The 22380-nt window shown below is 40.8% G+C and overlaps 3 pseudogenes; 2 read left to right on the top strand and 1 right to left on the bottom strand.

The window, feature by feature from the left end:
* Positions 1–4162: 4162 nt before the first annotated feature.
* On the bottom strand, positions 4163–11773 carry LOC114494817 (annotated as a pseudogene).
* Positions 11774–14879: 3106 nt separating this feature from the next.
* LOC114494816 lies at positions 14880–17313 on the top strand (annotated as a pseudogene).
* A 148-nt stretch (positions 17314–17461) lies between these two features.
* Positions 17462–19809, top strand: LOC114494815 (annotated as a pseudogene).
* Positions 19810–22380: the final 2571 nt, after the last annotated feature.

The raw sequence follows: 22380 nt of genomic DNA, 5'->3' as shown, positions 1-22380 counted from the left end.
ATAATGAAACCTCGCCTGATATCCTTCTCTCTCCTTACCGTGGTAGACAGGAAGCATCCCTCCGTCAGTGCCGGCGCATCTAGGCTGCACATGCTCCGCTTATCGGCCACTTAGCCACCATCCTGGTCACTCCATGAGCTGTGGCGGTGTTGCAGCGCTTCTATTCAAGTCACTTGTTTCACTTAATGATGGCCCCAAAACGCAGGAACCACGAGGCTGGCAATTCGTATATGCCAAAGAGAAGTCATAAAGTGTTTCTTTAAGTGAAAAAGTGAAAGTTCTCAACAAGGAAAGAAAAAACTGAATGCTGAGATTGCTAAGACCTTCAGTAAGAATGAATCCATGAAATGGTGAAGAAGGAAAAAGAAATTTGTGCTCATTTTGATCTGCCTTCTGAGGTACCTCAGAAGATCACTAGTAATCTAATGGCATATCATCATACCTGCTTCATTCCCCCCATTTCATCTCATCACCTAGACATTCTGTCATCTCACATCGTCACGAAAAGAAGGGTGAGTGCAGCATAAGAAGTTATTTTGAGAGAGAGACCACATTTATTATAGCATATTGTTATAATTGTTCTATTTTTATCATTAGTTATTGTTGTTAATCTCTTACTTCTTGTACCTAATTTATAAATCAAACTTTATCATATGACTGTGCAGGAGACATCAGAGTATATATAGAAAGTTCGGTACAATCCGCAGTTTCAGGAATCCAGCAGGGTCTTGGAACATGTTCCCTGTGGAAAAGATTGGACAACTTGAAATGACAGCCTGAGGTGAGGGCTGAGATCATGATGATGTGGCTGCGTTGGGTTGTGTGCAAGCCTAGGAAGCTGAGCAGAGACGTGGGCGAGCTCTGAGAGACGCTGAGATGCACCTTAGTTCCTGCCTTCAGGTCATTCCTGAGATCCTTGCTGTCTTTATTTTCTCTCTCTGAATACGCATGAAAGTTGCATATTTACCTTTATATTGGGCTCTGTTTTCATTAAACTAGATTTAGATTTCTATTCCTTGCAATTGAACATACCTTATTAAAACATAGGTTTTTACATTCTTCCCTGAATATTTTCTTGACCTGTCTGTTTCTTTTATTTAACCTATAGCTCTTACTTAATCACACTGGATGCAAGTATTTTTCATTAATTTTTATCAAATTAAGATGACTACAGCTACAACTCTGATTGTTTTCTTTACCATTTAGTGTTTACCTTTTGGAGTTTTATACCATATTTTGTAATAATTTCTGAATTTTATAATAGTCCTTTAAATAACTTATCTTTATAAATACTACAAAACAATAAGAATCTTGGGGGGCATTTGCTAAATCTGAAGTTTGTGTCACAAGTTATATTTTTGATAGCTCTAATCAGTAGATTTTTTTAGTTTTGCTGACCCTTTATTATATCAGCAAAAATCAATGTGTATATGCCATCAATACAATAGTCAGTAAAAATTATCTAATATCATGTGGTTAGATAATTATGAGCTTTCTCCTCTTCTTTATCAGATTTAGTGTAAGTAGAGACAGCTACTTTCTACCTACCCATTTTAATTTCCAAATTAAAGATGTATATAGGGTTGAGTCTGTGATATTGTAGTATTTCCTAAGAGTGAACCTACATGAGGTATTCGCTGTAAGATATAAAAATCAAGGTTAAAGTAGTATGGATCATTTTTTCTAAAGTATAGCACAAGCATTTTTATTCCTTAAACATTTACAATAAGAAATGGTTTATTTGAAAGGGCAGCATTTTATATATATGGGACATAAACAATAACTCAACTTGTACCCAAAAGATTACATGTGAATTTATCTCTTACTTAGCACTAGATCAGCAGTTCTACATCAGAAATTGGTAGTACTCAGGAGAGTGGCAAACTTTTTTCAACTTGGGTTGAATTTAAATCAAACCTAGACTTCAGAGAGACTGTTTTCTTGAAAGATGATAAGGCCAGAAAAATAATCAAAATAATATATGAAGGTTCATAACAGATTTGCATTCATGAAAAATTAATAAAATCTGTATGAAAGACATTTTTGCTGGGGGTTGCATAGTGCTTATAGTTGAAGGAACATTTCTGGAAGTCAGAATGGAAGAAAGTGGCATATGTTAGTGATGGGGACCCTGGAATTGCATGTCAGGGAGCTGTGGGTTTACATGTTCTTGCCTTTCTTCCTATGTGACCTTGAGTTAATCACTTAGTATCTTTTTTTTTGGCCAAAATTAACTATTTTTTTAGCTTTGCTTTTTCAGGATGTGGTAACAAAACTGGCACTTACAAAAAGGGTACTGATACTGGGCTTAGTTGAAGAAGATACCTCTGTCACAGGAGTAGGAAGGTGAAAGTAACAGAGACAAACACAGAAGTTGGAGGTTTTCAAAAGTGAGTTCCAGTGTGGGTTCTGCTGCAATCTGTGACTGGAGACAACTTATAGATGAGCCTGTTTTCTCATCTGTCATTGGATTTGAGATCATTCGTGTTACCATTGTAACAGTCTGAGCCTTTTGTCACTGGTATGTCCCTTTTTGGCCACATGAGACCACACTGGTCTAGGATAAGGAGAGAAGGCCACAGGTGTGAGGCACTTTGAGGTTTTGGACTTGGCTCAGTAAGCTTCGTGGGGTTTGCTCAGCCTGGGCCCAGGTCCAGAGATCTCGACAGTGTGGTGACATTACACCCAAACCTTAGGTAGCTGGGAACAGAGGGAAAAGATCAGAACCTATTCTGGAGTGAGGAAGCCAATGAAAATAGAAAGCTTCAACTCTGCTTCTCATTTAACCCAGGCCCTAACCAAATGGAAAAAGATCTAAACTCTTCTGCAACCTGTTCTCCCTCATCTGTTCGGTTTTTCAGTCTTTCTTTGTTTTGACAAACCTCTAAGTAACCACCACACCCTTCCCGTAGGTGGTGCCTCTAGTGTCATCTTAACTCGCCTCAGGACCTTCATCTGCCTGATTGCCTTTCTCTCCCAAAACTAAATGCAAACTCTCCCAGGGATCTGCTTTGTCCTTCTAATTGGAGCTTCCCTCCTCCTAATATCCCAAAAGCTCAATATGCTTATGGTAGATGCTGTTGAATAGGTGAATAATCCTCTCACCTGGATGAATGGGTGTGAGAAGGGAAGAGGGTGTGAATGCTGAGGACAAACCCAAACCGTGGAGTTAAGGTGCGATGCCTGGGGCACATTCCTATGCTTGCACTCTAGAGATGGGTGAAGCCGATTTTACCTTTTAAAAACAGGGGATTAAAAAATTGCATTTCAGTATTAGATTGATAAGAGATTATCCTAAATCCCTACCTGGTGTCCAGCAGAGAAGATATTTGAATTGAGTTGACAGAGTAAGATGCCTAAGGACAGCAACAGGTGATCCCAAGCTTCTGTGCCTTTATTTGCCCATTTCTGGTGTGGAACTGTGAAGTGATTACAGTTAACCCCACTACTCCTGCTCAAAAGTAATGTAACTAGCTTATGTTAAGAAAATTTCTTACAGTCCCATATTCTTTCTGATCGAACTTGTGTTTTCCTCGTGACTGGTAATTATCTCCCAGCTTGGTCACTTGTGCTCTCTGACTGCTATTGTAGTAAACTTGGAATCATAGGGAAGCAAAGAGAAGCCATTCGGAGCCCACATTTGTTTCTGAGGAGGAAATTAAGTCACTGCATCTGCTCACTTGTTTATGGAGCAAGAAGTGGACTCCATGCTCTAGGAGTGTTTTGCTCCCTGGGTGCTGGTTAGAAGAGGTGAAGCAAAAGCTGAAGGGAGTTTTAATGAGCAACAACTTTCTGGTAGGCGTTTGGCAAGATCAGGATCTAATGCTCCCTTGGTGTGCTGGATGGAACATGGGACCAAAATCAGTAGTGTGGGATCCTTCAGGGCGGGATGTCTTCAATACCATAGTCTTGGCCTTTGCCCTGCCTGCTTCTAAAAGTGGAGAAATCACTTCTCCAGGAGCCTGAGGCAAACAGAGATCACAGCCCTAAAGCAAGCTGAGCTCCCAGGCACTGCGTTATGCCGGGCCTCAGAATTCTAAGCACCAATGCTTCCTTTCTAAATCTCACTCAAAAGGTTCAGCTGCTCTAACTGAAGGTTCCTCTGACCTGTGAACATCTGAGGTTTGCAAGCAAGGATGGGGAAGATGCTGAGAAGTGGATCAGTAACATGAGCTCACTCCTTTCCTGGATGGAATTTTACTGCCAATTTTCCTCCTGATTTCTGGGCTCAGTTGGTCCTCCCTATTCTAATACCTTCTTGACTTCCTCTTTGCTCACCAACCATTTGACACACTAGAAAAAATAAACAAAACTCACATGCCTGCCCCAGCAGCTCCATCTCCTCTTCCAGGGAGCTTGCATATTCTCCCAACCCTCTTTTGGTCATAGACCTGCCTAAAAGATAAAGGGGAGGGGTTTGAGCCAGAGTCTTTAGCTCCTCAAACCAACCCCCTCTGAAGATTAGAATTGTAGTAACATTGTCCCTCGAACTCCCCTCTGCTCTGGCTCCAGAGGCTCCTGTTCCAGATGGGGGGGATGGGCTTTTTGTTATTGGTGAAGATAGGCATCTAACCAGAGTTGCCAGGACTCCTTCAGTTAGTGAACAATGTCAGCAAAGGCTGAGAGCAGGGGTGTGAACTGGTGCTCTGTGCTATGCTTGGCACACAGGAACCGCATCACAGGAGCCACTTGGTGGTAACTGTGTTGAGATATCATGGGGAAAAGATGGTGTGCAGTCTGGAAGTCGAGGTGTCTGCTGAATCAGTCATTGAAGGTGGACTTGTGGACGTTGCGTGTTGCCTGGAGCTGGGTGGAGGTGGTGATCAGTGTGCCTGGGAGTCCGTTTCATCTGTCACCCACACAGACCAGTCGCTTTCTGGGAACCTGACCATGAAGAAAAGGCCCAGGAGGCCTTTCGCTCCCAACAATGGCACCGAAGTGAAGGAGCTGAGGATGTAGATGGTGATTATCTAGGCCAAGCCCACTCACTTTTTCCACTGGATAACAAAATAGAAGATATACCACTGGTAGTAGAGAGGCAGCAAGGCTGGGGCCCAATCAAGAAGTATGTTTGCTGGTGGTTGTATGGCATGTACTTTTTCATCTGTTTCTTAAGCTTCACACAGAGAATCTTTCCCCAGATAAAGAAGAAGGGGTACATGTTGGTATCCCTTCTAGGGTCTTTGTGGAAACAGCGGGACTTGGCATGGCTCTGAAAGTGTGTGTGATTCCACCAGCTGGCAGGGGCCCGCTTCAGGAGGCCAATCAGGATGTGCTGTAGCAGGTGGTTCCATGCAGAGTGCAGAACACGGATGGGTGGCCAAAGTCAGGCTGCAGCCAGCCAGCCTGGGCAGGCACTGTGCTGAGCAGCACTGCTCCGTGGAGGAGGGGCACGAGGATGTCCCAAAGATCCAAAGAGTGAGCTGGGCAGCACCACTTAGCAGCAGGACATGTAGCAGGTGCAGCAGGAAGAAGACAAGGTTGGGCTGAAGAAGAAGTGAGGCCAGTCTGTTCCACTGTGACCCGCAGCTCTTTATTCCTAGTGAGCTGAATGCTGGGCTGCTCTGGAAACAGCTCTCCAATTAGGGGAGAGTTCATGTGCTTCCTCACAAGGCCCTTGTTGATGAGGAATGCCACAAAGGCATCCCTGACATCCTGCCCTGGTAATGGCTGATAACCTGGGCATCACTTAATATCTTAACTCCAGTTTTATCTGTGAGGTGGAGATAATAATGGTGCTTCCTTTCTAGGGTTAAGGAGGATTAAATGAAATAAGTATAATACTTAGTAAAGTGTCTAACACAGGGTTCTCTCAGTAATGTTAGTTATTATTATTATTGTTAGTATTACTATCATTACCACCTGAAAATAGTGTATAATGGTGTGATTGATTTTTATGGAGGTTTTAAAGACAAAGAGTTAAATTGATGCACTGTGTTACATCATAGTTTTTGCAACAATTATGCTTTGATTTTTTAGTAACAGAGCTTCAGCTATAAGCCAAGTTTCATCATTTTCTTCAAAGCCTGCCAATAGACTGTTTAGTTATGAGATTCTAGAGTGATCACTAAAGAATAGGCTCTATTTTAATGTTTTTCTTAATTATGTTTTTCCCTTTATTTGGAAATCACAGTTTGATGGCTGTGATTAAATAGAGTCAAACTAAAAGCGATGATAGTTTTAGACAATTTCCTAACTAATATATTGAGATATTGTGCTATTTATATTTTTTTTTCTCCACCCCCCAAGTTTCTCTATACAGGTCAATTTCTATCCATGCAAATTACCAAGAGTCAGTGTCAGCAGTCTTTCTCTCTCTCTCTCTGTCTTTCCTCTTTCATCCTTTCATCTCTCTTTCTGTTTGTGAGTCAGGGTATAGTGATAGTGGCAGGGAGTGGAGGGCATCTTTGTTAGCCCACACTTCTAATGTTAATTTAGATTCAACTAGGACATACCTTAAGATAGGTAAGTTGTTCCCTTTTAAAATTTGATTTGTGTTAATGATTTATTATGCTTATTGAAACAAAAAAACTCTGTGTGTGTGTGTGTGTGTGTGTGTGTGTTCATGTTGTGGCAGGGAGAGAAAGAGAGAAAGAGATAGAAAAAGAGGAGTTGCACTGTTTTCCACTTGGGAATTGCTCCCACTCTTATTGTCCCTCTTTGTTCACAAGGGTGGTGGGGTCTCTCATTTTAAAGTAGCTTCTCTCCTTATGCTCTTCATTCTAGTCATTTATCTCTTATGTACGAGCCATTGAAATCTTGGTTATTTTTGTTTTTGTTGTGAAGTTTATTTCACCAAAATCATTCTTGTGTTCTATAAACATTTTTAAGATCCCCCCTATCTCAGAAAAATCTTACAAGGACTTTATTTCTGTCTTAGGCTGTTGTCCTATCTCTTCCCTCTGTTTAGCTTGTTAGCAAGATACTCTTTGCTCTGTTTACTCACCATGTAGTCCTAATTTTTATTTTTATTTTTTTGTTGCTGTAAACAAGGGTGCTAAATCTATTCTTTTAAAAGGCATGTTTATGGCCTTTTACTCACCTTTACAATTTGTGTTCTCCTGGGATGAATGATAGGGGTAGAGTATAAACGAACTCTGTGGAGAAGTGTAATGTAACTTCAATCCAAACCTTTTGTTCCATTCCCTGTGTACAAAAGAAAGGGCTCCTTTTAAGTGGGTCACTGGGGGGTGGGATGAAATGAATGTTTTGATTATATAAGATACAGCTTTTATAAGGGGGGAGGGCAGAAACAACCAGAATTGTCTTCTGGAGGGCAGGCCCCTTGCAGTACAGGCTTACCTCACTAGGTGAGTGTTCTAGGAACCCATCTGTATCAGTGTACCAGCTGGTGCTATTGTGAGAGGCTGTGTTCAGCCTCAGTGAATTTTTTTAAAAGACTTTTTCAACTCATTTGTCCATTTCATGATATGTGAATTACGAGTGCACCTGTCCATACCATGCTGAGTGTTCATCAGTTTTTAACCAAAAATGGCATGACCCCTGTGCTCCACCCTCCCTATTCACCCAATCTTGCCCCAAAAGACATTCTTTTTTGTTTCCTTGGATGGAAAAAAGTCCTCAAAGGGAAAGGTTTTGCTGATGTGGAAGAAGTGAAACAAAAAACCTCAGAATCAGTAAAAGGCATCAAAATTGATGAGTTCAAAAACTGTTCTGAGCAGTAAAAAAATGTCTCAATAGGTGTATTACATCAAATGGAGAATACTTTGAAGGTGACTAAAGTTTAAATATGTAAAAATAAATACACAATTTTAATAAATAAATTCCATTTTGAGGGGCTGCCCTCTTGTATATTCCTGGCAGTTTTAAAAATAATTAGTATATAGCCATTATCTTTTCTTTTTTTAAAATGATAAGTTAGCATTTAAAAATGAAAAATAAATGGTTGACATCACTATAGCTTACTTGTCAAAGTTCTCCAATCTTCCCCAGCTTCCTTCCCTGTGGGAACTCTGACCTTTGGACTCTCCCCATGTGGCTGCAGACATAAGAATCTCCTGTGTCAGCCAGGCCCCATTAAGGGAATCAGACACTCTCTGAGTACTGTGGAGTAGGGACTTGTGATAGGAACAGATCTTGCACAATTGTGGAAGAAGCTGGAGAATAGAGGCGCTAACCAGCCTCTCAGATGTACTGGCATGGGTGGACAAATTAGCTTGCCAGAGAGTTTGTGAAGTGGCATGTCTGTAGCTGCTGGCGTGGAACCGTAACAAAGAACTGGAGGAAAAATCTCTGGAAGGTTACTGTTTCTGTGTCTGGTGATGATTAGGATTCCTGTCTACTAGCAGAGTTAGCAGTTTGGAAGTAGAGCTGAATGCAGAGTAGGGGAGAGTGAGAACAGGTTGAATCTAATTCGTATGTCTACATCTATCTCTCGACATCAAGAAGGTTAAAGACAAGCTGAGATCCGGGAGATCTTTGTGTTTCTCACTGCCTTTAGCTAGGATGACCCTCAAAGAGTAATGGCTGCTGCTTTACTTCTCTTTCCAAATCACACTGATGTTTCTTTGGACCCCTTCTAACTGAGAACCACACAGGAAAAGAGGATTCTGGGAAACAGTTCCAAATTAGCCCATTTGACAAAATACAAAACAGCTGCAGACCAGCTCTTGTCAGTGTGGCATTCATTCATACTGTTTTCAGCCATATTTGTATCTCATGGCTAAATCATGATTTTACCTAACACAATGCATCTACATGCACCTGAAAACATGCTGACATTTAATATGTTCTCCCAACCAAGGACACAAAGTCTCAAAGTCATTTTATTCATTTTTTGCGATGTTCATTCTTTTTCTAGGTAAGTCGCACTCCTTTGATACCATCTAACTTAGGTATTAACATATTAGGTTAATTACTTTGAACACATATTAGGGGAACAGGAGAAAGGATAATAATAAAGGAAAACATTGCAGACTATGCCAATTGTTTATTGTGTTTTTATCCAATAATGTGGTCCAGAGGTGGGGAAAGAACAATGGATTGATTTGAAGGACACACTGGGATTATGGTGAGAGAGGCCTGAGTCAAAATGCCATTAATTGCCTGACCTCCATGGCCTGTGCTATGACTGGCTGGTCCACTGTGGTGTTTTGGTTCTCCAGAAATTATCTCCATTCAGAGCCAGTGTCCAATAATTCCCCCAAGGTCTGGTTATTTTGTCCTCTATAATGCATGGCCACTCTGGTAAAATGCCCCATGTCCCTCAGGAAGGGCTAAGAAAAATATTTATAGCATATTATTCAGCAACGTACCAGGGTCCTTCCTCCAGGGCCTCAGCCTTCCTTTCACTCAGGTGGCTCTTGGTCTTGGTTAAAAGCTGTGACTTTTAATGATTTGAGTCAGACATTCATTCTTCTTTTCAAGATAATTTTTGTTTATACAAATCAAGTAAGACTTTAATACTTGGCTCATATTAGGTACAACATTATAAATTGTCAAATGCCAAGGATCTCTGTTGGTCATATCATTTTAATCACTGCTTTGGCTCTGTTGCTTATTGTACTAATACTTAAAAGTTCCAAATGACCCTTGTCACATCAACAAATTTAGCCCAAACAAACATAATTTTTCTTCTATAACTCAACATGCTTACATATCTACATTGTCATACACATCTACTCAGGCTTATGCAGATTAAAAAAAAATGACCACCATTCCTTGTAAATCTTTGTGTTGGTATGGTCATTAGTTTGAACCTGACCTCTCAGGGATTGCCAGGACTTAAGTCTGGCTGTAGGTCTAGAAGCAAGGAGAGCTGTTGGGAGTTGGTCTTAAATAGGTAGATCCCTTGATCAGGAGAGGCCATCTCCACACTTGAACAAGGGAAAGGGCTGCTCTTATTGGCCAAGAAAGACCAGCACAGTCTAGGGAGATGAGGTTCTGTACTTCCTGGGATTCTGCCCATCATACTTTTTAGGTCCCGCTCTGTCAATTAATGCTTTCCTATTCAGTTGGAACTTTGACTGAGATTGTATTTCAGTCAACCGGGGGTCTGGAATTTGGGCTTTGTTTCCAGAAATCTTCACCTCCAACTAAAGAAATCAGGGTACCTTTTGGGGGCAGATGGAGAAATTTTTGTTTCCTTACCAGTCCTTGAGAAGAGAATTTAATTTCCTGAGCCCATCATTTTTCCCCATGTTTTCTAATGCATTTGGAACAACATTTAGATCTATACTTTTATTTGTGTTGTAATTTCCTATAAGAGCAAATACTGACTACTTAGTGCCTTGCCTTCTATAAGCCTTTGAGTAAAGGTGATAATTTAAGGCGCATTTTTGCTACTGCAGGTTGCAAAATACCAGAGATCCCTTTATCGCTACCAGCAGGGTTATCAATGTCATTATTACTATTCAGTCAGATAACTCTTTTTCTTATTCTTAAACTTCTGTTCCTCTGGAATCACTCTTGGTACCAATAATTATAGCAGTTAGTGTCAGAGAAATAGAACCACTTTGAGTATTAATAGAACAAGACTTTACATACTTGTAGGAGATAAAAAAACAACAAAAGAGTGATTTGGAGATCAGTGAAAACCACACACCAGTTTTTCTGAAGCTCCGGCACAGGTGGCTAAATCGGTATTTGTGAGAGAATGTGTGAAGCTGGATGTGCCCACCTGCCAGTGTGGGACGTGAAGGAAAACAGCAGGAGAGGCCTGTGGAAGGTGGTTGCCTCTATGAGTGGTGGTGGGCTTGGTATTACTGTTGATTAGAAAGGCTGGTAGCCAGGGCACGGAGGGAAGGTGAGTAAGAAGCTAAAACCTTCTGTCCCTCTGCATTTATTTTCAGTGTGGTGAGAGCAAAGACAGGAGGAATCTGCTAATGCTCTGTATCTGTCTCTCACTATCTCTAGCTATGATGACTTTCAGGATGTCATCCCTGCTATTTCACTACTGCCTTCCACATTTTGGGGGTATTTTCATATGGCCACCTCTAACTGGAAAACTTAAAGGGGAAAGGGATTCCAAAACACGTAGTTTGAGATGGGCCAAATGGACACAGGATAAACCTTCCACACCCCTGTGCAACTGGCCAGCTTCTTTTTATTTCTGTGGTGGTGAACACACAGACCATGTTGTTGAAACAGCAGCCTCATAAGATCCAAGGTTCTTGGATTGCTGAGTGACTGCAGAGAGGACAGTTACCCTGGAGGGTCACCCAAAGTACAAAGACTTTATGAGAGAAACATAAATGAACTTTTGTTTCATTAATCCACTTAGGTCTGGGGTTGTTATAGCAGCCTAGGCTATTCTGACTAACACGTGCCTCCTTTCTTAAAGCAAGGGAAATCAAGCAAGATGGGTCTTTTTTGGAGATTGACAGAGGATGCCCTCTGGCAGTGAAAAGAGTTCCTGCTTTGTAAACAGGATCATTAATCACAAAGCCCTTCTGGAAGAAAAACTCTTCCTGTAGCCAGTACAGTTACTTGGAGTGTAGTGTTTTGTGGAGTGAACAGCACCTTAGAAATCCCTCTACTATCCAGTGAAAGGAGTCACTGGTAAAGACAATAGTGGAGTGGAGGAAAGTGGTATGTTAACAGTCATGTCCCAGACAGAGCTGAGAATCTCCAGTGTTGTCCATGTGTTGGATGGCTTTTTGACTCCAAACTCACCTGAGTGAACTCTGCCCTATTCCAGTGCTGTTTTAGCCACATTCCCTGTTTTTTTTTTTTTGATTCCTGCTTCTTTACTTGCTCCATTACTACTTCTGCCTTCTTGTTCTAAATCTCTACTCTCTGATTTCTCATCCATGTTATACATTCTTATCTTATATAATAGACTCTCATACATGCATTTTACTTCAGTTGCTAACTCCTTGAATTCCACTTTCACAACTCTAAGTATGGTATAAATGTTTATTGTCATTTTGATATCCTGTGGCAACATCCAATTCAACGTCTCTAAAGCCACACTCATTCATTTAGTAAAATTGTTTCTTTCTCATTTTGATCTTCCTGTTATTGATACCTATCCTTTGTCCTAGTCAACCAGGCTAGAAACCTTTCTTGATTTCTCATAACCAATTCATCATATTCTATAAAATTTCCCTCATTTATCATTAGACCTCCAAATCCCTCTGATCAATAAGTGAGAATTAGGCCAGTGAAAATCCTATGGCCTTTAAATACATTTGTACATTTTTATCGACATGCATATAAATTAAACATATTTAAAGCTAAATTCCACTACTTTTGTAGTACAATATTATGTGTTTGCCATTCTGCCCTCAAATATAGTATGTTTAATCTCTTCTCTAATTGCTATATGTAAAAATAAATGAGACAAATTTCAGGAATATCTGTGATAAAGAAATGCTAACAAATGAGTGCACATCTGCCTATTAAAAGAGAAAAAAATTAAGTTTAAACAAATTTAGAAGTTATTAATAACAAAAAGGTCTTGGTCTTCATTGTACAAACTTGGACAACTTATTATTAAATGTAGAAATAAAATCAAATGGGAATTTTTATGTAACTTGTTTATTTATATCTGGAAAATATGAGGAAAATTATAACTTGTTATTAAAACAGTGGTCCTTTAAGAATTTTTAAGACAGTAATATTTAATAGCAAAAGAAAATTATAGAATTGCAGCTATAATAAAGTTGTGATATAGTTTGAGATAATGGAAGATTCATTTACAATTCAATAAAGGCCTACTAAAGATAACACTAAAATTATTTCATTGAGTTGTATTCTTCTATGACTCCAACTCTGTCTCAGAGAAATTCACTCTTAATGATACATAAAGACACTGCAGGTAGTTGTTTAGCTGTTATGAATTTGACTGGAGAGACATCCTGTTACAACTGCTGCTTCTCTGTTTCTTTTACTGACTAGTCCCAATAATGAATGCCCACTTCATTCAGCTTGATGCAAAATTTGATTCTGACATTTGACATTTATGTTATGTCTGTTTTCTTGTCTTTGTCAGAGGAGAATCTACAAGGATCTGATTTTCAAAGGGAACATTGTCCAGAGATTAACATCTATAACTGTCATAGGTTTCTTGTATTCATTTCTTTACAGCCATTTTCTAAGCAGTTTCTATGTGCCTATAACAAGCTGGGTGATTGGAAGATTAAATCAAATAAGGCAGTGTACCTACATTCAAAGAGTTTATAATCTGTGGGGCAGATATATTGAAAGTCAAGTACTACAGTATAATGTATTAAGTATTATCTTAATGAACTATAGAAATGATCCCTGAAAGTATAGTCTTGTATTAAGCATTATTTTAAAAGTAGGGGGGTACAGAGCAGGGACAGTGTATGACACATAGTAGGTACTTAATAAATATTATTATTCAACAAATTATTAAGTAGGTGCTTAAATATTGAGTAGATTAATGGATGGATGGGTGTAAAATTTTATGAATGTAATTTGACTCTGGAGTGAGAGGAAAGGATGTAAAGTGAGTTTCAAAGAATGAAAAATGTTCATGAACAAAGAGGGGGAAGCACTCAAGCCAGTCAGAATAGGTGTAAAATATAGAGAAAGATGAATTATGTTTGCAGGTAAATGATTTCAAGTGGGTGGAACAAAGAATTCATATTGGACTATGATTGGAAACCTGTATTTCTAAAACTGAACTCAAGAATTCTTTCTTAAAATTGTTTTTCCTTGTGATTCTTTCTTGGAAAATAATACCACCAACTATAATATCCCTCCTCTACTTAACTACTTACACTTGCTACAGATTTACCAGCTTATTATCTCTGAGTTTCTCTTCCTTCTTTACTTTTTCCAATGCATCCTTCAGTTAGGATCACATACCCTCATTCTTTCATTCATTAATTCACAAATATTTTTTGGATACCTATTATGTTCATCTACATTGCTATCAAACTGGTATTTCAAATCTGTAAAGATGATCACATCTCACTTATTTCCAAGAGGACATCAGGAACCAGATCATGAATAGTTTCACAGACTAAGCTAAAGAGTTTAGCTTTTTACTCTGAGAGCTGAATGGATCCACTGAAAGATTTTTAAGTCAGAGAATGTTGTCTCTGTTTCCATTTTCAAAAGTTCACTCTGAAAACACCAAAAATGGTGCCCTGGAGAACCCATTGAAGGGATGTGTAAAAGGAGATACTGAGAAATAATAGACAAAAGAGATGGGAGAATTATTTGAAGAGAATGGAGTCACAGTAGCCAAAGGAAGATACTATTTTATAAATGAGGGAGTTCACAAGGAATTTAATATTACTTTTTACTCTCCCCATGAAAGATTAGCTCTCACCGATATCTGTTACTCCTTCTTCTATTGGGAGCAATGAGTGATGAGATTGGAGGAGGCAGGAATTCCCGTGTTAGGGGTTCAAGCTGGAATATAATGTGTCAGAGAATGATTCTCTTATATTCCACAGCTCTCTATCTCTTGACACTTCGGCTTGATAGCCAAGCCTGTGAGAAACTTAGGGTGCAGGAGAGAACTACAATTTGTAAGTTCAGTCTTGTTCCCATCTTTGTGAAGTCAGCCTCTATCACTATCCATTGCTCCTTGTTATCCTATTTGAACCACAGTGAACAATTCAGATTTTGCTGCAGAATGATATGAAAGAGGTGGGGAATACATTAAAAAATCTATCTACTATGATGAATTATAAATGTATTCCCTATTCTATTCCCCATCTCAAATTGTATTCATTTATATAATTCAATAGGAGTTATATATTCAGTCAAATTTCAATATAAAAATGCTCCAGATAGCACAATGCCAGCAGTAAAAATATGACCCAGATTTGCACAATCAGAACGCCCTCTAATTATTAAATTACTGAGGAAAAGTTAATGCCCAGAATAAATTTGCTTCTAAATTAAATTCTCAAGGACCTTGAGCTCCGGCTAGAATGATGCTGGAGGAACCAGTGTACAGGGCACCAGACACCAGGGGAGTGGCCACAGCAATGGGTTGCAAAGACAGACTGGTGTTTCCAGTAAAGAAGTTATTATGAGAGAGAGAGAAATGGAGGGAGAGAGAGAAAAAAATCGATATGAGAGAAACATCGATTGATTGCCTCCTGTTTGCACCCTGACCAGGGATCAAACCCGAAACCTAGCTTGTTTGCCCTTCAAGCACCTGAATCTTGCCCCAAAGGAGAAAACCAAGGATGGGTCAGACAACACAAGAAGCTCTCCAAGTTCTCCCACACAAACCTCAGTCTCCGATGTGGAAACCTTTTGGGATAACTTGAAGAACAACTTTCATATGGGTTCTGACATAGATTTTAGGTCAAAACTCGTCAGTGAGAAGGGTCTCTTAGATAACGCTTTAAGAAGTAGAGTCAAAACCATTATTAGCAACACCACAATCATTGATTTATTGGAGGACTAGAGTGACCAACCCAATGACATTGCAGCCTATAGTTAACTAAATTCTGTAGCCTATCTCTTGTTGGAGGAGACTGTAAATGGGGTCAGAGAAAAAGCCAAAGATGAGTGGGTGCTGCCAAAGGTTAGTGAGAAGGGCAACACATTTCCTGAGGAGACTCTTTTAGACATTCTATACAAAAAGAGGAGGAGGGTGCTGGCTCAGGGGACATGGAGAGGAGCAGAGATGGGCAGAAAGCAGCTCAAAGCTGCCCCACATTGACAGGTGGTCTGAGAACGTGCTCAGAGAAGGACCAGGATGGTTGGGATAAAGCTGGGGACATCTTGGTGGAAAGGGAGGTGCCCATGGTGGTCTTACAGAGTATCCTGGGTATCAAACCTGGAGCCAAGTCTCCATCAACTCTTCTGGACCAGGGCACGACCTCGGAGAGTGAGATGCTGGAGTCTGGCCCTGAAGAAGACTCTGTCTTTAGCCATTCATCCCCAAGCTCTTCCTCTTCTACCAGCTTACCCTGAGGGGTGGTTTGCTTCTGAAAATCAGCACAGCAGTCCTAGCCCATTCCCCACCTCCACAGCTGTCTGCAGATCATGGAGAGCAGCAAAGTAGATGACGTTCCTGAATGGAAGAAACTCTTACAGTTTTCTGAGAATCACTGACCAGCATAATGGGGGATGTGGAATAAGAGGGTGATGGTCATCCATCCAAGGGACCCCCAGGCCCAAGATGGGAAGTTCCTGGATTATGAGGTAGACAGTGATGAAAAGTGGGAAGAGGAGGAACTGGGTGAGTCTCTCTCTCACAGTGAAGGTAGATGATGATGATGATGATGATGAAGTAGGAGATGATGAAGACAAGGATGATGGGTTTTTGGTGCCCCATGGGTACCTGTCTGAAGATGAGGAAGTAATTGAAGAATGTGCTGATCCTGAGGACTACAAGGTCCTCCAGAAGCTGAAGGCTAAGGAGTGGGTTGAGTCTTTAGTCAAGGGAAAGCAGTTCCACGTGCTCCAACCCATCAAGTTTGGCTGCATCTGGGCTGAAGATGATGATAGTGCCAGCCAAAGGTGCTAGAACAGTTCACGGCATGCCTTCTAGAAGACAGTACCTTCTGAGGAGGAGCAAGATGCCTAAGGTCTCCAAGAGAGAGAAGAAGACCAGCACAATTGGCCCAGTTGCTCTCTCTGTTCTACAGGAATGTGAATGGAAGCAAACTGATCATACGAGAATTCCAAGAGTGCTGCCACCAAGCACTGCTCAGCAAGGACACCAGGAGTCCCGAGAACAGCTCTGTAAGCCCCCTGAGCCCTGGCTCTTCCTGCCCACAGACCCCACCACCAGTGAGGATAACACCATCCTCCAAGGCCAGGCTCAAGTGGATAGAGAACAACTATTCCAACTATTATTTCTGAGAATGCAGTGTGTGAGAAGAGGCCAGATTTCAGGACGTGCTGGTTTGTCCACCCACAAGTGCTTGAAGAGCTTTGATCAGGAGCACATGCCTGTACCGTGCCAGTGGAGTTATGTCACGATGGTGCTCTTGGCCACCAGGGAGGACAGTGGCAGTGTCCAGGCCACAGGGCCCAGCCAGGGGGCACCCATCTTGCTAAAGAGGAAGTCAGCAGGCAGGATGTGCATCACCCAGTTCATGAAGAAGCATAGGCATTATGGGCAGGTAGGAACTGGGCACCTGGATGGCTTCCAGACAGTGGAGGATGGCACTTGTGTACTGATGGACATCTCAGGTGTTGCTGAGGTCCTAGAACCCATGTGGAACCACTCCTGGAGCTGGAAGGCCTGTGGGAACAGATACCAACGAGAGCCCCCCACTCCCCCCAGTTCACTTAGCCCCTCTTGAGCACCCCAACTGGCCAGTGTGTGTAAGTAGAATGGTTAGGGTTTTCTCAGATGCTTCTCAGATACTTGGAAGTCCTTCAATTCCTATAAAGAACACTTGATTCTGCTCTGCATACCCATTACCCACCAAGAGTTGGAATGTATGTAGGATACTTGATTCATTCTGTTTGATATTTGTAAAAATTTTTCCCCTAAAGCTGCATATATATCTGCTTTTTAACAAAGCATTATTGCAATAAGTTGAGCTGTATGGGGAAGCCTAATCTTGCCCTAAGGACCCTGAGCAGGCACTATGATGAGATGCTCATGAATGAATTAGAGCCGTGCCAGTGCAGCTTAGCACCGGGACCTGGTGTGAATGTGTATAAACTTATTGTCTAGTCCTGAAAAAAATTAAATTCCCAGAGAATTAAAATCCAGAATTTAGTTCTCCATTACATTTTATTGTGCTGATTTTCAGTTGAGTTGGGATTTTAAGTAAGTGAGGATGTTTTCAGGAGCTGCAACCTACAGTGTCTTCCACTGTTTTCTTTAAAGGAGCCTGAGAATCGATAGAGTAAACTGAATCATCACAGTACTATTTGCTCATTCATATGACTGAGAAAGCTCAAAAATCCATAGGCTCACAGCAGCAATCCTAGCAAAATAATACAACGAGGGTTTAGCATATTATACCATCCAGATTCTCACCACAGAACCACAGATGTCAGTCAAGAATCATGCATTTAGTGGTATCTTGGAGGACAGGTAGAGAAAAAATGATAGAAATACTTTTGTTTTTTAACTTCTCTATGATAATGGTCAGTTGGCTATCAACAGTTTCTATTTCTGCAAGCCCAGAGTTTTCATAAATTCAAAAAGTCCTTTGAAAACCAATAACCTGTGTCAGTGTTTCTTTGAAATAAACTTTTTAAAATTTTAATTCCCTTGTTTTGGGTTAATCTTTATGATTTTCATGGCTTTATCTGTACCACTTATATTCTTTTACCAGCTTTTTACCTCCACCTACTCAGCTGTTTCAGGACCAGCTTGAGGCTGAAGAAAAGTGACAAGATCCCAGAGATCGTGATAGACCGCACTGGTGTCCTCCTGCAGGGAACCTCCCCCACATACGGATACCAGAAGGGCTGGATACCTTGGTTATTAGAGGATTTTGGAGATGGAGGTGCTTTTCCAGAGGTCCACATGGCCCAGTATCCACTGGATATGGGATGGAAGAAAAAGATGTCAAATGCACTGGCCATTCAGGTGGATGCTGAAGGAAAAAGTAAATGCAATGCAATCTCTTGACAAGGACAGTGAAAAGACAAGGTCATTTATAGTAAGTACACTGACCTGGTTCCCAAGGAAGTCAAGAAAGCAGATGACCCAGACCTGCAAAGGAGTGATAAAGAAGCTATTAAAGAGATGACAGAAAAGACAAGGGTGGCCTTAGAAAAATATGTATCACAGAAGGTGGCCATGTCAGTTCGAGCAGCTGATAAACTGGTTCCTGCTCAGTATATCAGATACATGCCATCTCAGCAAGGAGTGGCTTTTAACTCTGGAGCAAAACAGAGGGTTATTCGGGTGGTAGAAGTGCAGAAAGATCCAATGGAACCTCCAAGGTTCAAGATTGGTAAGAAAATTCCTTGGGGACCATCTTCTCCTCCTGCACCTGTCATGCATTCTCCTAGCTGAAAGATGACTGTGAAGGAACAGCAAGAGTGGAAGATTCCTCCTTGTATTTCAGACTGGAGAAATGCAAAGGGTTATACAATTCTGTTAGACAAATGTCTCGCTGCTAATGGAAGTGGACTGCAGACTGTTCACATCAATGAAAATATTGCCACACTGGCTGAAGCCCTCTACATTGCTGATTGAAAGGCTTGTGAGGCTGTGGAAATGTGTGCTCAAATAGAAAGAAAGGTGGCTCAAAAAGAAAAAGAGAAATATGAAGAGAAACTTAGAGAAATGGCCCAGAAAGCTAGGGAGAGAAGAGCTGGGATCAAAACCCATGTGGAAAAAGAGGATGGGGAGGCACATGAGAGGGATGATATTAGGTACAACAGATGGAAAGAGAGACAGAATGACCAGAATCTTTCCTGGGCAGCTCCTGATAAGAGGTCAAAACTGCAGAGAAATGAAAATCGAGATATCAGTGAAGCCATTGCACTTGGTGTGCCCAATCCTTGGACTTCCAATGAAGTTCAACATGACCAAAGGCTGTTCAACCAATCCAAGGGTATGGACAGTGGATTTGCAGGTGGAGAAGATGAAATTTACAATGTTTATGATCAAGCCTGGACAGGTGGTAAAGACCTGGCTCAGAATATTTACAGGCCCAGTAAAAATTTGGATGAAGACATATATGGTGATGACCTAGAAGCCAGAATAAAGACCAATAGATTTGTTCCCAATAAGGAGTTTTCAGTTCAGACTGTAGTAGGCAAAGAGGTCAAGAAGGACCAGTTCAGTTTGAGGAACATCCTTTTTGGTTTGGACAAATTTTTGGAAGAAGCCAAACAGCACAGTGGCTCTAAAAGACCCTCAGATAGCAGCTTCCCCAAGGAACATGAGCATGAAGGCAAGAACAGGGGGGAGTAGACATACCTCTTCATAGTTCATTCACTAATGATGCACTTCATTATCCATAACCCTAATGATACAAGTTGTAAGGGGGAACACCTTGTAAATGGGCCAGATAAAAACCAAATCTGGGTATCATACCCCAGCACTACTTTTTATTACAGGAGAAAGGGCAGATGGAAAATTCTACTTCAAACTATTTAGTTTTTTAAAAGAGTGAGTTGTGTTTGTGCTTCTCCCACCTTTTGGCACTTACAGAACATACTTCCCCACACATGAAATTAAGACCACTTCCTTTTGTTTGATGTTAGTACTTTGGGGTTAATACTTTGTGTAAGACTGACAGCTTATAAGTAAATTTACCCCAACCACAGTGAGTAGAAAGGTGTTCGCATATTGGAACTGTCCTGCCAAATGATGTTTGCCCCTATTGTGCTCTGTTTTAATCTGGAGTGGGGAAAATTAAGCACTTGCTTGGTGCACCTATTTGTTTCAAATAAAAACATCTAGACAAAAAAAAAAAAAGAAAGCCTGCTCATTCTGGTAGTAGCCTTTTCTAGTTCTAGCAAAGGTTTTCCTCATGCTGTGTGGGCCCAAGTCCCAGAGTAAGTGACAGGAGTCTCCAGTTGAAATTCTGAAGGGAGTCTTTCCTGGCTTCAGGAAAGATCACTGCATTTGCAGTTATGATCACATTTCTGCTTGTTCTATTCAAAGGGTCTGAAATGCCCATCATGACTGCTTAGATACATCTCTTTTCTGGTTTACCTTACTGTGATTTTCAGCTCAAGCCCACCAGTGAAGGTCATGCTTCAAGCTCCAACTGGCCACTTGTCAATTTGCACTCAAGTCCAGCTGCATAGCCCAAGCCCATTAACACGAGCCACACTCATGTATACTCCAGCTAAAATATATGCCATTGCTGACTTCAAAATTCAAAGAACTAAGAAGACACCACTTGTTAAGGTATTCATTTCAGCTACCGTAGAGTGTTCATTCTTTTCCTGTCTTATTTTGATCAAAAACTATTAAGTTTTGAACCTACCCTTACAATATTCCAGTCAGTACATCTTGTGTTAGGGATTTAGGATGACAACCATACTTTTCCTTCATTTTGTGGATATCAGCATTATTTGTTGATAAAGCTAGATTGGAAAATTTGGCTTAGACTTGAGGCCAAAATGGGGCCCTTCTTATTTCCTCCTTGAATGATACTGCTCTTCCCACTAGCAGGCACAATGGCTGGTTTGGCACAAACCTGTAATGGCACAATACAGGTTTTGCCTTCCTGCAGTGTCCTCCTGAGTTCTGTGCATGGAAGAAGCAGGAGAAAGGAAGAACATAAAATAAAGCTTGCAGACCAGTAACTTAAAAAACAATAAGGGGCAGTTTCCAAGAGAAGTGTTATTTTTACTTCATTAATTCTGTTTATTATCAGTCAGGTGCTCACTAGTATTAGGGAGTTTTGGGATATAATGAGTGGGGGTACAGACAGTGGTTTTCATCCTGATATTTCTAAGGATGGATATTTCTGCTTTATGACCTTAGAGGTATGGGAGGACAAAGAACATGATTTCTCCTGCAGGAGAGATCTTATCACATTGCCAAATCTCATACAGAAATGTCAAGGTCAAGAAAGATGAAGACAAAAGTATTCATGAACTCTGGCATGGTGGAGTCCACTGGAATCTTAGAAATAGCTTTTTCTGAAGTGTAATGATTCTCAAACTTTATTGTGCATCAGAATCACTGGGAGGGCTTGCTAAAACACAGATTGCTAAACCCCAACTTCTCAGAGTTTTCATTGAAGCAGATCTCGGATGATATCAGTTGAATTTGCATCTGTAACAAGTGTCCAGGAGGTATCAATGCTGCTGGTCTGGGGATTGCATTTGGAAAACCACTGCTATAGAATATAGGGGGGAAAGCCAAATTGCTATTGTGGAATAAATGAGCTTTGAGAAAGTACAATAAAAGCAGACATATTACCTATTCTTTCAAGAAACATGGCTGTGAGGAAAAATAGAGAAATAAATGTTGGGACTAGAGATTATATGGAGTTGAGGGTGGATTTCTCTTAAGTTGTACAGATATCTTTATTTCCATGCCATTTATTGTAATGGAATTTGTTCTGCCATACATTTAAAGTTGAAAACTATAGTAAACTATCTTTTTGTAGTGATTGTATGTGCTAAATGCCTTATGTTTGCTCTGGCAGATCCACTTTCTCTTGTGTTTATCATGGCTTGGGAGCTCCCTTGCCATCTGGCTTTCTTGTTGGGTTTGGCCAGTGGGGATCCCTGGCAGAGATCAGAGAGAGCCACATTGGGGTATCTGTTCTCCTGACTTCCTGTGCGCCACATTGCCTTGTGCTGGCTCTGTCCGTTGACAAAGCCTGTTGCTTCTCTCAAAGTCATCATTTCTGGAAGAGTCTCTTCTTCTAGGTTCTGGTAACTGTTGTCTCCTCTTGTTCTCATTCTCTGTGTTTTTTTTTCTGCATTCTGCCCACATGTGTATTATGTAAATGGTCTTTATCAAATCTTCCTTGAATTATCCTCTTTTGAGGACGCCATATGTGGTGCATATCGGTGTCTGTGTGTCTC

This window comes from Phyllostomus discolor, chromosome 4 (genome assembly GCF_004126475.2).
Source record: "Phyllostomus discolor isolate MPI-MPIP mPhyDis1 chromosome 4, mPhyDis1.pri.v3, whole genome shotgun sequence".
Classification (NCBI taxonomy): domain Eukaryota; kingdom Metazoa; phylum Chordata; class Mammalia; order Chiroptera; family Phyllostomidae; genus Phyllostomus; species Phyllostomus discolor.
This window is presented reverse-complemented; position numbering and strand designations above follow the sequence as displayed.